The 16,596-nt window shown below is 56.0% G+C and overlaps 1 protein-coding gene and 1 pseudogene across 1 annotated transcript in view; one reads left to right on the forward strand and one right to left on the reverse strand.

Moving 5' to 3' along the window:
* Positions 1 to 7,294, reverse strand: part of LOC132809079 (uncharacterized) — a 36,261-nt gene extending 28,967 nt beyond the window's left edge. Inside the window, exon 1 of the mRNA XM_060822476.1 lies at positions 6,917 to 7,294. The gene's annotated coding sequence lies outside the window, so the exon portion shown is untranslated. The remainder of the gene's footprint in view (positions 1 to 6,916) is intronic.
* LOC132809078 (selenide, water dikinase 1-like) lies at positions 6,993 to 16,415 on the forward strand (annotated as a pseudogene).
* The last annotated feature ends 181 nt before the right edge of the window (positions 16,416 to 16,596 follow it).

Below are 16,596 nucleotides of genomic sequence, written 5' to 3' on the forward strand. Positions count from 1 at the left end.
GACTGTTGTGGACTGGCAAAGAATTATCGGAATGACAACAGGACATGGAATGTCTGATCATGGCTAAAGAGATCACACAACACCAGGTTATGAGTGAAGTGTGAGTTTTTAAACTTTGTACACCCCAGTCCAACACCAGTATCTCCAAATCATGATCTGGGCTGACAGCGCAGTTCCAAAAGCAAGTATCTTCGCTCAGGGACTGGGAGTGAGATACACACCTCTGTCTCCAGACGGCCTTGCTAGGTCAGGAACAGCCAGACCCCCGGCTCCCATCTCTGCCCTGTTACTGGCCGGGCGCACACAGGAGAACGTGAGGGCTGCAGACGCTGGAGATCAGTGCCGAGAGGGAGGTGCTGGAAAAGCGCGGCAGGTCCGAGGAGAAGAAGAGAGTCGACGTTTCGGGCATAAGCCCTTCCATCAGGAATGAGGCTGGTGGGTCCAAGTGTTGGGGGGGGGATAGGTGATGGAGAAGGTGATAGGTCAGAGATGGGGGGTGGGGTGAGTGATGCACAGGTCCAGAGGGCGGTGCCTAGTTTGAGGCTTGGGATAATGTGGGGGGGAGGGGTATTGTGGAAATCCACATTGATTCCCACGTGGTTGCAGGGTCCCAAGGCGGAATATGAAGGGTTCCTCCTCCAGGCTCAGGAGGGGGAAGAGATGTTGAAGTGTTTCAGTCATGGGGCGGTGGAGTTTGTGGGTGCAGGTGTCCCAGATGTTCTCCAAAACCATCCACAAGAAAGTGTCCGTTCTCCCCGAGGTAGAGGAGACCACACTGGGAGGGGGGTGCGGTAGGTATTGGTGAACATGTAGAGAACCATCCCAACAGTGGACCTTTAACCCTCGCGTTCCCACTGACTCTCAGCACGACGATCAGCCAGTGAAATGGAACATTTTTAAAAATTTTTCCCGGGTTCAGAACCGTCATCACCGCTTCCCCGTTCCTCTCGAACCTCCGGTGAATATAAATCCCGAGCCGATCCGGCCTCTCTCCCTCCGTCGGTCCCAGGAATCGGTCTTCCGCCCCGAAGTGTGCGTCCTCAGGTACGGAGGCGCCAAAAAACACTCCCACAATCCACTGGGAGGTGGCATCATCCACCCCACCCCCCAGGGCAGCGAGACGTTCCTAGGGAGTGTTGCTGAACAAAGAGACCTTGGAGCGCAGGTTCATAGCTCCTTGAAAGTGGAGTCGCAGGTAGATAGGATAGTGAAGGCAGCGTTTGGTATGCTTTCCTTTATTGGTCAGAGTATCGAGTACAGGGAGTTGGGAGGTCATGTTGTGGCTGTATTGGTCAGGCCACATTTGGAATATTGCGCGCAATTCTGCTCTCCTTCCTATCGGAAGGATATTGTGAAAGGGTTCAGAAAAGATTTACAAGGATATTGGAGGGTTTGAGCTACAGGGAGAGGCTGGATACTCGGGGCTGTTAGATAGGTTCCCGATTGTCAAGGGGAAATCGGGAAAGAAAGCGGGAGAATGGGGTTGAGAGACCTATCAGCCATGATTGAATCGTGCAGCAGACTTGATGGGCTGAATGGCCTATTTTCTGCTCCAATCTCTTGTGGCTTTTCAGCTTTTCTCGCACCTTTTCCTTGGTGACAGCCACCGTGGTCATCTCTGCCCCCGATTCTCTCGAAGTTTTGCGATACTCCTCATGTCTTACCCCTGCGGAGATTGACATAAAGTTTTGAGAAAGATTTGTAGCTCGGGTTGAGGTTTTGGATGGAGGCTTGCTCGCTCGCTGAGCTGAAAGGTTCACTTCCAGACGTTTCGTTACCTCCCTAGGTAACGTCTTCAGTGGACCTCAGGTGAAGCAATGCTGAACATTCCTGCTTTCTATTTCTGGGGTTGGGTTGGTGATGTCATTTCCTGCGGCGAAGTCACTTCCGGTTCCTTTTCTCAGGGGGTGGTAGATGGGGTCTAACTCGATGTGTTTGTTGATAGGGTACATAAAGTACTTGTTCAGTTCCTCTGCCATTTCTTTGTTCCCCTACTTCTCCAGCGCCATTTTCCAGCAATCCAATGTCCACTTTTGTCCATTATATATCTGAAGTAACTCCGACAACCTTTCCACATATTACCGCCTGGCTTACCTCCATACTTAATCTTCTCCCTCCTTGTTTCTTTCTTCATTGTACTCTATCGGTCTTTATAAGTCTTCTGCTTGACAACGTTCTGTATGATGGGTCGCTGAGAAGGATGGACGTTTCTTTTAGGAAGTTGGGGGGTGGTGCTGAATATTTGGGTCAGGTGTGTAGTGGATGGTGCAAATGGTTACCTTGGGACCTCAATCAGATGGGCCAATGGGCAGCAGTTTAATTTAAGTAAATGTGAAGGCTGCATTTCAGAAACGGGCAGGACGTATACGCCTAATGGTGGGGTCCTGGGGGAAGTGTTGCTGAACAAAGAGACCTTGGAGTCTAGTTTCATGATTCCTTGAAAATGGGAAGACAGGGCAGTGAAGGCAGCGTTTGGTATGCTTGCCTTTACTGGTCAGGAGTACAGGAGTCGGGAGGTCAGGCTGTGGCTGTATTGGTGAGGCCACTTTGGGAATATTGCGTTCAATTCCGGACTCCCTGCTACAGCAAGGATGTTGGGAAAGGGTTCAGGCAAGGATGTTGGAGGGTTTGAGCTACAGGGAGAGGCTGGATAGGCTCGGGGCTGTTTGGCCTGGAGCATCAGACGCTGAGGGGCATGGATAGGGTAAATAGATGAGGTCCTTTCCTTGGGGTGGGAGGGTCCAAAGCTAGAGGGGCGTAGGTTTAAGATGTGAGGTGGAAAGGGAGCAGAGGGTCAACTTTTTCACACAGAGAGAGCAGCCAGAGGATGTGTTGGAGGCTGGTACAATTGCAATGTTTAAAATTCTTGATTTGGAGATGCTGGTGTTGGACTGGGGTGGACAAAGTTAAAAATCACACAGCACCAGGTTATAGTCCAACAGGTTTATTTGGAAGCACTAGCTTTTAAAGTGCTGCTTATCAACCACCTGATAAAGGAGGTAAAAACAATGACTGCAGATGCTGGAAACCAGATTCTGGATCAGTGGTGCTGGAAGAGCACAGCAGTTCAGGCAGCATCCGAGGAGCAGCAATATCGACGTTTCGGTCAAAAGCCCTTCATCAGGAATAAAGGCAGTGAGCCTGAAGGGTGGAGAGATAAGCTAGAGGGGTGGAGGGGTGGGGAGAGAGTAGCATAGAGTACAATGGGTGAGTGGGGGAGGGGATGATTGTGATAGGTCAGGGAGGAGAGGGTGGAGTGGATAGGTGGGAAAGAAGATAGGCAGGTTGGACAAGTCCGGACAAGTCATGGGGACGGTGCTGAGCTGGAAGTTGAAACTGGGATGAGGTGGGGGAAGGGAAAATGAGGAAGCTGTTGAAGTCCACATTGATGCCCTGGGGTTGAAGTGTTCCGAGGCGGAAAATGAGGCGTTCTTCTGTCCCCATGACTTGTCTGGACTTGTCCGACCTGCCTATCTTCTTTTCCATCTATCTACTCCACCCTCTCCTCCCTGACCTATCACATTCATCCCCTCCCCCACTCACCCATTGTACTCTATGCTACTCTCTCCCCACCCCACCCTCCTCTAGCTTATCTCTCCACGCTTCCAGCTCACTGCCTTTATTCCTGATGAAGGGCTTTTGCCCGAAACGTCGATTTCGCTGCTCGTTGGATGCTGCCTGAACTGCTGTGCTCTTCCAGCACCTGATGAAGGAGCAGTGCTCTGAAAGCTAGTGCTTCCAATAAATCTTGGTGGACTATAACCTGGTGTTGTGTGATTTTTAACATGGAAAAGGCATCTGGATGGGAAATGGATAGGAAGGATTTAGGGGGAAAATGGACCAAATGCTGGCAAATGGGATTGGATTAGTTTAGAATATCTGGATGGGAAGGGTTTGGAGGGATAGGGGCCAATTGGGCAAATGGGATTGGATTAGTTTAGGATATCTGGTTGGGATGGGTTTGGAGGGATAGGGGCCAATTGGGGAAATGGGACTGGATTAGTTAAGGATATCTGGTTGGGATGGGTTTGGAGGGATAGGGGCCAATTGGGGAAATGGGACTGGATTAGTTTAGGATATCTGGATGGGAAGGATTTGGCGGGATAGGGGCCAATTGGGGAAATGGGACTGGATTAGTTTAGGATATCTGGTTGGGAAGGGTTTGGAGGGTTAGGGGCCAATTGGGGTAATGGGACTGGATTAGTTTAGGATATCTGGATGGGAAGGGTTTGGAGGGTTGGGGCCAATTGGGGAAATGGGACTGGATTAGTTTAGGATATCTGGATGGGAAGGATTTGGCGGGATAGGGGCCAATTGGGGAAATGGGACTGGATTAGTTTAGGATATCTGGTTGGGAAGGGTTTGGAGGGATGGGAACCAAGTGCAGGGAAATGGGACTGGATTAGTTTAGGATATCTGGATGGGGATATGGGTGGGAAGAGTCGAGGGATCAGTGTTAAACATACCTATTCGAGATGGCTCAGGGAATCCCTAATGGACTCAACCTGTCAGCCTCTCTTGGTTCATCCTAGAGGTGAAGCTCTGAAGTAGTCTGGAATATAAAACTCTTACAGTCAGTTTAATTTAAATTATTACCTTTATTTACCTACGGTATCAATGTTACACTGTAACATAGCTTGAGCTAAGGTTCTAAAACCATTAGCAGAGTCCTGGCATCAATTTTTACCCTTAAGAGCTCTCTCTGGCTACTCCCCTTAGTTTTGCACATTAGTTATACAGAAATTGGTATTAAAATTACAAAAAAAACGTCCTTAATCAGCAATAAAAAGGCAAAAGTTTGCAATAAAACTCATTGACAGGTCTGAGTACAGTTGACTAAATAAGTTACATGCAGAAAATGGGAACCCTGATCCAAGCCAGGCCAATAGTTTTGGATAGTTAACCTTCCCTCTTGACAGTCCATCATAATGAGAGACGAGTCTAAACTAGGTGGAAAAGCTCATGAGGTCACCTGCTCAGCTAACATGCCCAGTACCATTGTCCTACAGAATGACTTTTTCCTCTAAAGTCATCCGAGATTCCCCAAAAGCAAATTAAATTCATGACACTCCTGGATCTCGAGCTCCAGGGAACAACACACAAACATTCAATCCACGGCAAGCAAGTGTACCCTCAAATCAGACCACAAAGAGCTGCCCAAGTGCCGGTCAACGGGACCAGGTTAGTTTAGGATATTTGGATGGGGATATGCATGGGAAGGGGTTAGAGGCATTGGTGCCAAGTGTTTGGGACCAGATTTGTTTAGGAATTCTGGATAAGGTGGGAAAGGTTTAGAGGGATAGGGGCCAAGTGATGGTATATGGGACTAGATTAATTTAGGGGATATGGATGGGAAAAGTTTAAGATGGATACGGGGCAACTTCAGGTGTTTGGGACTGGATTAGTTTAGGATATCTGGACGGGAATATGAATAGAAAGGGTTTAGATGGATAGGGGCCAATTGCAGGTATGTGGGACTAGAGTAGTTCAGGATATTTGAAGGGAAGAGTTTAGAGGGATATGGGCCAAATGTAGGTGTTTGGGACTGGATTAGGTTAGGATATCTGGATGGGGATATGGATGGGAAGGGTGTAGAGGGATAGGGGCCAAGCGCTGGAACATGGGACTATGGGAATATGGATGGAAAGGGTTTAGATAGATAGGGGTCAAATGGAAGTGTTTGGGACTGGATTAGGTTAAGATATCTGGTTGGGGATATGGATGGGATGAGTTTAGAACGACAGGGGACAATTGCAGGTATATGGGACTGGATTACTTCAGGGAATATGGATGGGAATATGAATGGAAAAGGTTTGGATGGATAGGGGTCAAATGGTAGTGTTTGGGAGTAGATTAGTTTAAGATATCTGGTTGGGGATATGGATGGGATGGGTTTAGAAGAACAGGGGACAATTGCAGGTACATGGGACTGGATTACTTTAGGGAATATGGATGGAAAGGGGTCAAATGGAAGTGTTTGGGACTGGATTAGTTTAAGATATCTGGTTGGGGATATGAATGGGATGAGTTTAGAAGGACAGGGGACAATTGCAGGTACATGGGACTGGATTACTTCAGGGAATATGGATGGGAATATGAATGGAAAAGGTTTGGATGGATAGGGGTCAAATGGTAGTGTTTGGGAGTAGATTAGTTTAAGATATCTGGTTGGGGATATGGATGGGATGAGTTTAGAAGGACAGGGGACAATTGCAGGTACATGGGACTGGATTACTTTAGGGAATATGGATGGGAATATGAATGGAAAGGGGTCAAATGGAAGTGTTTGGGACTGGATTAGTTTAAGATATCTGGTTGGAGATATGAATGGGATGAGTTTAGAAGGACAGGGGACAATTGCAGGTACATGGGACTGGATTACTTTAGGGAATATGAATGGAAAGGGGTCAAATGGAAGTGTTTGGGACTGGATTAGTTTAGGGAATATAGATGGGAATATGAATGGAAAGGGATTAGATGGAAAGGGGTCAAATGGAAGTGTTTGGGACTGGATTAGTTTAGGGAATATAGATGGGAATATGAATGGAAAGGGATTAGATGGATAGGGGTCAAATGGAAGTGTTTGGGACTGGATTAGGTTAGGATATCTGGATGGGAAGGGTTTAAATGCAGGTATATGGGAGTATTTTAGTTGAGATGGGGGATTTGGATGGGAATGGGAAAGGTTGGAGCTGCCTGACGAAGTGGCGGTTGGAATTTGAAAAAGGGCGCGCACTGCGCGAGGCGGGAAGCCCGGCGCAGGCGCAGTGTGGCGGGAAGAGGGGGCGTGGCCATTCCGGAGGGGAAAGTAGGCGGGATCGAACGAAGGGACGCGCAGGCGCGGTGCGGGCATGCACGTGGATGCCTCCCGGGGGGGGGTGGGGCGTGCAAATACGGTTGAGCGCAGGCGCAGTACCGGTTTTTAAGCGTTGGGGGTGTGGCCCCGGCGGGAGGGGGTGGGGAAAAGGGGGAAGGCCACGCCTTCGCGCGGCGGCTCCTCAGGCGCAGTCGCAGTCGCCCCTCCGCTGAAGATGGCCGCCTCCTGCCACCGCTCCTTCGACCCCGAGGACCACGAGCTGGACCGAGGCTTCCGCCTCACCGCCCTGTCCGACCTCAAGGGATGAGGCTGCAAGGTCCCGCAGGAGGTGCTGCTCAAACTCCTGCGGGCGCTGGGCCCGGAGCCGCGGGCCGACCCCGCCGCCGCCGCCGCGGCTTCCTCCTCGGCCTCATCCGGCACCGGAGGCGGGGGCGGCGACGAGGACAACAGCCAGTTCCTGGGCACCGTGATGCCGCGGATCGGTGAGGCCTCCCGTTCACCCCCCCCCTCCCGACAACAACGACCCCAGGCCCGACGCAACAGAGGGGGGCGGGCGGGCGATTGACCAATGGCCTTACAGCTGCCCTGCCATTACCCCCTTCCCATTGGTCCTGGCAGCTGTGACGGACGGTTGGGGCCACCAATCGGGTGAGGGGGTTGGGTAGGCGGGTCGCCTTCCGTCCGACGCGGGAGCGGGTTGGACGAGGGGCCCCGGACGGGCAGCGGGGCGGACCAATCGCAGGAGCGTTGGGCGGGTCGCTGCATGACGGGCGGGAGGGCGGACCAATCGGATTGGGCCGCGTCATCCTCCCATCTCCGTTAGGACGCGGTCCGTTAAACCTGACCAATCAGGTTGAACCGGGAGGCGGGAGTTGCATTCCCATTGGGTGACGCGAAGGTTTCGATCCCGCACTTTCGCGAACGGCTTGACCAATAACCACCGGCGAATCGGTATTCCGACATCCCATTGGTCGGCCCGCTCGCGAAGGGCGGGTGGGTATGAACTCCCGCCTTTCTATTGGCCGCGGCCCTCCCGAACCATTGTCTCCCCCCCATAGGCCAATGAAAGAGGTGTATCGATGCCCCTCCCCCTTGATGGACGGGCTGGCGAGCCAATGGGCCGCCGTGTTCATCAATGCATATCCCTTATTGGCTGACCACCGCCGATTGACGTACCGTTGGGCCAATAAACGCGGCGGGTGAGGGGGGATCCTCTTCGCCATTGGCTAGCCCGTTCTGATTGACGTGAGGCTCAGCCAATGGGGGGGAACTCCTCCTGTTGGTGGGGGCCCAGTGTTGAACCCTTAAAGGGGCAGTCCCAACTACCATCGACCCTTTAAAGAGGGGGGGGGGGGCATGGGGCAAGTGGGTGAGGGGTCATCTTGCACCGCCTTGGAGTCCCCCCACCCTGGCTGGGGGGAGGGGGAGAAGGGGAGTGAGGTGCTTCCTGAGCTATTCGACACGGTGGGGCATCGCCTCCCAGCCCTCCCCCTCCCTTGGCCCTGCCTCAGCCCCAGGGGGGTGGGGGTCCGTATTTCCCTTCCCAAAGTCCGCCACCACCTTCTGCCCCCCTCCCACCCCACCCCGAGGACGGTCCAAGACCAGGGTGGGGGGGTTGGTCACCCTTCCCTTCGGAGCGAGACCCCCCCCCCCCCCCCGGGAGGTGCTGTGGGGGGCGGGGGAAACGTGGTGGAGGTGGGGTGCACCCGCCGACCCACCCACCCTGGGAGGCGCGCGGACCCCATACGCATCCGTCCCCCTGGGGAGTTGAGGGTGGGGGTCACCTGGGGGCGTGGTCACTATCCCACCCCCCCCCCTCCCCCCCCGGGCCAGTGGTAGAGTTCCGGACTGGAGTCTGGAGTTAGGAGTGGCCATGAGGGTCCCTTTGCCGATCCTGGGGAACACCCCGCCTGGTTGGTTTTCGCGAAGGATGCCAGCCGTCCTCACACGTGACTCCAGGCCCCCCCACAGCAGGGTGGTCGGCCCTCAACTGCCCTCTGGGCGATGAGCGCTGGGGCCCACTCAGCGACACCCTCATCCCGTCAGCCAACGAATGACAGACCCCAAGAGGATCCCTCCTGCCCTGAGATTCTCCGCCATAGTCATGAATTGGTGACTGCTGGAGAACTGAAACGTGAAGTCACAGACCTTGTAACAGTACAGAAACAGACCCTTCGGTCCAACCTGTCCATGCCGACCTGCTATCTTCACTCCCCCATCTACCACCCCGCCCATTCCCACGCCACCCCACCCACCCTGTCTCATGTGCTCACAATCTCCCTTGCACTCAGAGTCATACAGCACAGAAACGGACCCATCGGTCCAACTCCTCTATGCTGACCCGATATCCTCCATTAATCAAGTCTCATTTGCCTGCGTTTGGCACATAAACCCTCCCCCCCCCCATCTTTCTAAATGTTGTCATTCTACCAGCCCCCACCACTTCCTCTGGCAGCTCGTTCCACACACGCACCACCCTCTGGGGGAAAAGTTACCCCTTGGATCCCTTTTCCCCCTCTCACCTTAAACCTACCCCCCTCTAGTTCTGGGCTCCCCCACCCCAGGGGCAAAAGACCGTGTCTATTTACCCTATCCATGTCCCCCCCTCATGATTTTATAAACCTCTATAGATGGCTTATTTTTAAGGTGAGAGGTGAAAGATTTAGAAAGGGGGCGAACGGTTTTACACAGTGGGTGTGGAGTGAACATCCAGAGGGTGTGAGTACAATGTTAATGGTTAATGGACATTTGGATAAGTCTGTGAATAGGGAAGGGGTATGGGCCAGGGGGAGGGCAGGCCTGGGGATAGTTTAGTTTGTGACTGTGGTCGGCACGGACTGGTTGGGCCGAAGGGTTTGATTCCGTGCTGGATGACTCTGCGGGCATTGGAGAAACGAGGCTGAGTGGGTACAGTTCTACAGAGTGAAGATGTGAGGAGCTGACACAGTCTTGGATGGGCTGAATGGCCTCTTGCTGGTGTAAGATGTCTGCCAGAGAGAGATGCAGTTTGCTATTTAATGAGAGTTGATGTGATTTGTTCCCCCCCCCGCCCATCTCTCTCTTTGTCTGTCACAGGGATTGGCATGGACTCGTGCGTGATCCCTCTGCGGCATGGGGGTCTCTCCCTCGTGCAGACCACTGATTTCTTCTACCCCCTCGTGGATGACCCCTACATGATGGTAAGGCCCCCTCGCCAGCCCTCGGCACAGTTCCTCTCCCACGCCCGGATTGCCATTCCAGTTCCTCCAGAGTGGAGCGGGGGCATTTCCATCAGGCGCTCGAGTGGAGGCCAGAATGGCACGCGCACGTTCTCTCCGTCTCTCTCTGTGTCTCTCTCTCTGTCTGTCTCTCTCTCTCTCTCTCTGTCTGTCTCTCTCTCTCTCTCTCTGTCTGTCTGTCTCTCTCTCTCTCTCTCTCTCTGTCTCCCATCCTCCCTCTGTCTCCCTCCCTCTGTCTCCCTCCCTCTGTCTCCCTCCCTCTGTCTCCCTCCCTCTGTCTCCCTCCCTCTGTCTCCCTCCCTCTGTCTCCCTCCCTCTGTCTCCCTCCCTCTGTCTCCCTCCCTCTGTCTCCCTGTCTCTGTCTCCCTGTCTGTCTTTCTCTCTCTGTTCGTGTCTCTCTCTGTTTGTGTCTCTGTCTCTCTCTCTCCCTGTTTTCTCCCATGTGTGTGCGGTCTGTCTCTCTCTCGCCATCACCCCCCAGTATTGGCCCAGGGACAGCTCTTGGGGGTGAGGGATATCTGTGCTGGAGTACCCCTCCCACTGACTGGCCTGTTGGCCCAGGGACAGATTCTGGGCTGTCAATTACGATCTCTATGCTGTCCCGCTGCTGGCTTCTCTCTGTCTGTGCCTCGGTCCGCGTGTCTCTTTCTCTCTCTCTCTCTCTCTCTCTCTCTCTCTCTCTCAGTCAGTCACAGTCTTTCTCTCGCTCTTCCGTCTCCAGGGTCGTATCGCCTGTGCCAATGTACTAAGTGACCTGTACGCCATGGGCATTACTGAGTGTGACAACATGCTGATGCTGCTGAGTGTGAGTCAGAGAATGACAGAGAAGGTACGTCTCAACAGCTCCCCCCCACACATACACATCACTGAGGGAAGGAAGGAGGGGGGTGTGAGCAGGACACGGGGCTGGTATCTCGCTCTGTCTGACCCCACCCCCCGTTTCCCACAGGAACGTGACAAGGTGGTCCCGCTGATGATCCGGGGATTTAAGGATGCTGCGGAGGAAGGTGGGACCTCTGTGACGGGGGGACAGACGGTGGTGAACCCCTGGATCATCATTGGTGGGGTCGCTACTGTGGTGTGCCAACCCAATGAGTTCATCATGTGAGTGACCCGGCGTGGGGGAGAGGGTTCTGGCCAGATCCAACCCCCTCCTCCGTCTCTGTGTCTCTCTCTCTCTCTCTCTCTCTCTGTGTCTCTGTCTCTCTCTCTCTGTGTCTCTGTCTCTCTCTCTCTGTCTCTCTCTCTCTGTGTCTCTCTCTCTGTGTCTGTCTGTGTCTCTCTCTCTCTCCCCCTTTCTCTTCTGTCTATCCATGTCTCGCTCCCCGTCTCTCTCTCTCTCTCTCTCTCTGTCTCTCTCTGTCTGCCTCTGTCTGGTTCTCTCTGCCTGTCCCTGACTCTGGTAGTTCCTTCTCCTCCCTAGGCCGGATAACGCTGTTCCCGGAGACGTGCTGGTCCTGACCAAACCCCTGGGTACCCAGGTGGCAGTCAACAGCCACCAGTGGCTGGAAAACGTGAGTGTTCCGGGGGAGAGTGTGTGTGTGTGTGTATGGGGGGGAGTGGGGGGGTGCAGACCAGAGGGAGCTCCACGAGCCAGCGGCAGGGTCCTGTGTGAGAGGGCAACAGTCTGCCTTCCATTGTTATTCCTGTTTTTTTCCCCCGCCCCACTTCGCACGCCTGTTCCCCTGTCTCCCCCCCCCCCCCGCCCCTTGTTCCCCTCCTCCCTCCCCCCCACACTCCCCGTCTCTTCTCTCTCGTGTGCACTCTCTCCTTCATTGTCTCCCGCTCCCTCCTTTCTCCACCCCCCCTCTTCCCCACTTCCCTCCCCCCTTCTGTGCAGCTGTGACATAGGATCACCTCCGGTCTGGCCCTGCCTCCCTGCGCCCCCTGACACCGCTGTGCCCTCCCCTCTCCTAACACGTGTTCAGTCAGTCCACAGAAACTCAGTGGTGGATGTCACGGAACAGAAAAGGGGCTGAATGGCCTCTTGTTCCTGTGTAACAGGCTGGAGGAGGAGGGGCTGAATGGCCTCGTGTTCCTGTGTAATAGGCTGGAGGAGGAGGGGCTGAATGGCCTCGTGTTCCTGTGTAACAGGCTGGAGGAGGAGGGGCTGAATGGCCTCGTGTTCCTGTGTAACAGGCTGGAGGAGGAGGGGCTGAATGGCCTCGTGTTCCTGTGTAACAGGCTGGAGGAGGAGGGGCTGAATGGCCTCGTGTTCCTGTGTAACAGGCTGGAGGAGGAGGGGCTGAATGGCCTCGTGTTCCTGTGTAACAGGCTGGAGGAAGGGGCTGGCTAACCCGTTGTCTCTCTCTCCAGCCGGAGAAGTGGAACAAAATCAAGTTGGTCGTCTCCCAGGAAGATGTGGAACTCGCTTATCAGGAGGCCATGTTCAACATGGCCCGGCTGAACCGCACAGGTAACCCCCCGCCCCCTCACCCCTCACCCCGAGGCGATGGCAGGACAGAGAGGCGCCTGGGGGGCAGGGTCCGCTCCCTCACACCCACGTCCGGGGGAGGGGACGTAAAGCGTCCTTTGGGGAGGGGCAGTGACAGGGAGAATCTGGAGCCCAGCGAGGTGAGAGGAGGGGGGATGGATCTAGATCTGGAGGGGGGAAAATTGAGAACCAGGGGTAGGGGAATCTAGAACAAGAAGGAAGGGGATCTAGAGGGGGAGGTATTTAGAATAAGGGAGAGGACTTCTAGAGTGGGGTGAGTCAAGAACAAGAGGGGGTCTGAGAGTGGGGAATCTGGAACGAGAGAGAGGGAGTGTCTAGAGCGGGGGGAAATCTAGAACACAAAGGAAGGGGATCTAGAGTGGGGGGTATCTAGAATAAGAGGGAGGGGTTCTCAAGTGGGATGAGTCTAGAACAAAGTGGAGTGGGGGAATTGAGAGTGGGAGTGAGTCCAGAACAAGGGGGAGGGTGGATTGAGATTGGGGGGGAGAGTCTAGAACAAGGGGGTTAGGGGTTCTAGGAAAGAGTGGGGCAATCCCAGGGTGGGGGGCTAAGGGGCTGAAACAAGAGGGAGGTGGATTGAGTGCAGAGAGAGTCTAGAACAAGAGGGAGGGGGTTCTTGGAAAATGGGAGGGTAAATCTAGGGGGGTCCAGAACAAGGGGGGAGGGGAATCTAGAGCAGGATCTGGAGTGGTGGGGTGCAGGATCAAGAACAGTGGGATCTAGAAAAAGGGGGAAACGGGATCTAGAGTGGGGGGAGCAGGATAGAGAGCGGTGAGATCTAGAACAAGGGAGAGTGGGACCTAGAGTGGGGTGGGGGGGGGGGTTGTAGAACACGTGGTAAGGGGGTGTTTAGACCAAGAAAAAGGGATCCAGACTGTCAAAGGTGGGGGGGGGGGGTTGTGTGGAGTTTAGAACAATGGGGAGGTGGGGAGCTGGTGCAGGGGGATGAATCTAGAACAGGGGAAGGGGGTGGGGGTACCTAGAGTGAGAGGATGGGATCTAGAATGAGCTGACAGGAGGTTGTGTGGGCTGAATGGCCTAATTCTGGGCAGGATGGACGGGCTCCCACCTTTGTCGGATGGGTGGGTGGACTAGTATCGAAGGGCTGTAGGGGTAGGGTCCGGGGCGGGGGGGTTAACGCAGGCTGACACCTCTCTCGCCCCCTCCTCCCCTCCCCAGCGGCCGGCCTGATGCACACCTTCAACGCCCACGCGGCCACGGACATCACCGGCTTCGGGATCCTGGGCCACGCCCAGAACCTGGCCAAGCAGCAGCGCACCGAGGTCTCCTTCGTCGTTCACAACCTGCCCATCATCGCCAAGATGGCCGCCATCAGCAAGGCCTGTGGCAACATGTTCGGCTTACTGCACGGCACCTCGGCCGAGACCTCAGGTGAGGAGTGGGGGGGGGCGGGGGTGGGGATCTGCGGTGGGTGTGACACCAACCCTCATCGACCAGCCCCCCCTCTCTGTGGTGGGGCAGCTATCTGGAACAGGCCACTCCGGCCTACCCCGACCAGAGCCCACCGAGAGGCTATTACGACCGGATGGTACAGGAGCAGAGGGAGGCCATTCGCTCCGTCAACCCCATGCCTGACCCGCGTGTCTCGACCTCGATCTGAGTCTTCGAGAGAGAGAGAGAGAGAGAGAGTGACAGGTCCCAGGGGCGTGTGGGAGCTTTCTCCTCTGGATCCCTCCAGCTCTCCGGAGGGAAACCTCCCGGGTTAATGGGAGGGTGTGCTTGAACCAGAGCCTGAAACTGTACGCCCTGGATCCCAGGGCACCACAAGGGGGGGGGGGGGGGAGGATTCCCTGGTGGAGGGTTGGGGTTGCTGGCCGACCTGGAGGGGATTTCCCCCCTCGCTTCCGAGACGTGAGCAGGGGCCCCTGTGTGCCTGTCCCCTCTCAGTACGTGACGCTCCAGCCTGTCTCCCCCTCCCTCCCTCTCCCCGCCTGTCTCTCCCTCCCTCTCTGCCTCTCTCTCCCTCCCTCTCTGCCTCTCTCTCCCTCCCTCTCTGCCTCTCTCTCTCCCTCCCTCTCTGCCTCTCTCTCCCTCCCTCTCTGCCTCTCTCTCCCTCCCTCTCTGCCTCTCTCTCCCTCCCTCTCTGCCTCTCTCTCCCTCCCTCTCTCTCCCTCCCTCTCTGCCTCTCTCTCCCTCCCTCTCTGCCTCTCTCTCCCTCCCTCTCTCTCTCTCCCCGGCCTCTCTGCCTCTCTCTCCCTCCCTCTCTGCCTCTCCCTCCCTCCCTCTCTGCCTCTCTCTCTCTCTCCCTCCCTCTCTGCCTCTCTCTCCCTCCCTCTCTCTCCCTCCCTCTCTGCCTCGCTGCCTCCCTCTCCCTCCCTCCCTCTCTGCCTCTCTCTCCCTCCCTCTCTGCCTCTCTCTCCCTCCCTCTCTCTCCCTCCCTCTCTGCCTCGCTGCCTCCCTCTCCCTCCCTCCCTCTCTGCCTCCCTCTCCCTCCCTCCCTGCCTCCCTCTCCCTCCCTCCCCGCCTCCCTCTCCCTCTCTCTCTGTGTCTCCCCTGTCCTGTCCTGGACTGGACTGGGTGAGGGTAGAGACCTGACAGTTTGTGGTATGTTGACAGGGGGTCTCCTGATCTGTCTCCCGCGGGAGCAGGCTGCTCGTTTCTGCGCTGAGATCAAGTCCCCGAAATACGGTGAGGGTCACCAGGCGTGGATCATCGGAATCGTGGAGAAGGGGAACCGCACGGCACGCATCATCGACAAACCCCGAATCATTGAGGTGGCTCCACGGGGAGCCTCCTCTCCCCAGGACAACAACTCCAGTGCTAGCCCCGAGACCCCATCCTAATGTGGGGGGAGGGGGCTGTCCCTGAGCAGGTCTCACACTCTCTCTAACCTCGACGTGAGACCACCAGCTCCAGGGCAGCACTCACACTCTCCCCAACTACAGCCCCACAGCGTCAGTAACAACGCCCACCTCTTCCTCCTCTCCCAGTTCCATCCCCCCCCTCCTCCTCTCTCCATCCCCCCCATCTCCTCCTCCTCCCCCCGTCTCCTCTCCCCGTCCCCCCCCCCCGTCTCCTCCTCCTCCTCTCCCCGTCCCCCCCATCTCCTGTCCCCGTTCCCCCCCCATCTCCTCCTCCCCCCCCCCCCCCCCCCACCCTTTGCTCCCTCTTGTGTTTTTCCCCCCCCATCTGCAAACGGTTGCTGTGTTAACCCAGCGTTCCCATCCCCCCCCTCCCCTGAATCCTCGGCCCTGGTCCCGTTCTGAGAGTGTGGGACCGTGGGCTGCCCCCTTGTGCTGGCTGTGGTACCTGTGGGTGGTGGGTGGTGGGTGGGCGGGGGGAGGAATTACCTCGTCGCGCCCAGGCTCCTGCCTTCCCTACCTCTCTATCACCGGGTTCTCCGTCTTTTCCGGGTCTCCCCACCTTTCCCCAGGTTTGAGGTTTCCCCTGTCCCGCCTCCCCCTCTCTCACACACACCCCGCCCCCCCCCCCCTCCACCCCACCCCCTCCACTCCTGACAGTCCCAGGTTGAGCAGCTGGGTCCTGAGTGGGAGGGGAGGGAGTAGGAGTGGGGGGGGGGGGAAAATGAGAGAGAGAGAGACTCTGGACAATTCCCCCGAACCCCTCCCGCGGCCGGTTAAACACCGAGACCTCCCCCATCTCCCCCCTCCGTCTCCTGTCCCCGCTCCGCCCCCACCCACCACCGCGCCCTCCGCTAATGACGCCACCCGTTCGAAAGCCCCCTCCCCCAAGAAGGGCAGGCGGGTCTGGCAGATTCCCGTCCTGATGAGGGCATGTTGTGGGTGGGTGGGGTGGGGAATGAGGAGGGGTTGGGGGGGGGGGTGGGGGGAGGGTCCAGGTCCTGGCTTTCTAACCGGCAGCCTCCCCTCCTCCCTGAGCCTCCTGCCTCCCGCGTCGCGAATCTGATCAACAATAAAGGAAAACACAAATCAATTTATACAAACTTCCATCGCCGCCTCCTTTTGTAGCCAGGACAGGGACACACTCAGCCCTTCCCGCAGCCAGGGAGGGGGCTGGGTGGGCGGGTTTGGGGCTTAGTTGTTTGAGGGATGCGGGGTGGGACGCAAGGACTGCTCACCTTCTCAGGGATGGAGAAGATGGGAGTGAGACAAGGCCGAGAGCAA

This window comes from Hemiscyllium ocellatum, unplaced genomic scaffold (assembly GCF_020745735.1).
Source record: "Hemiscyllium ocellatum isolate sHemOce1 unplaced genomic scaffold, sHemOce1.pat.X.cur. R, whole genome shotgun sequence".
NCBI classification, from domain to species: Eukaryota; Metazoa; Chordata; class Chondrichthyes; order Orectolobiformes; family Hemiscylliidae; genus Hemiscyllium; species Hemiscyllium ocellatum.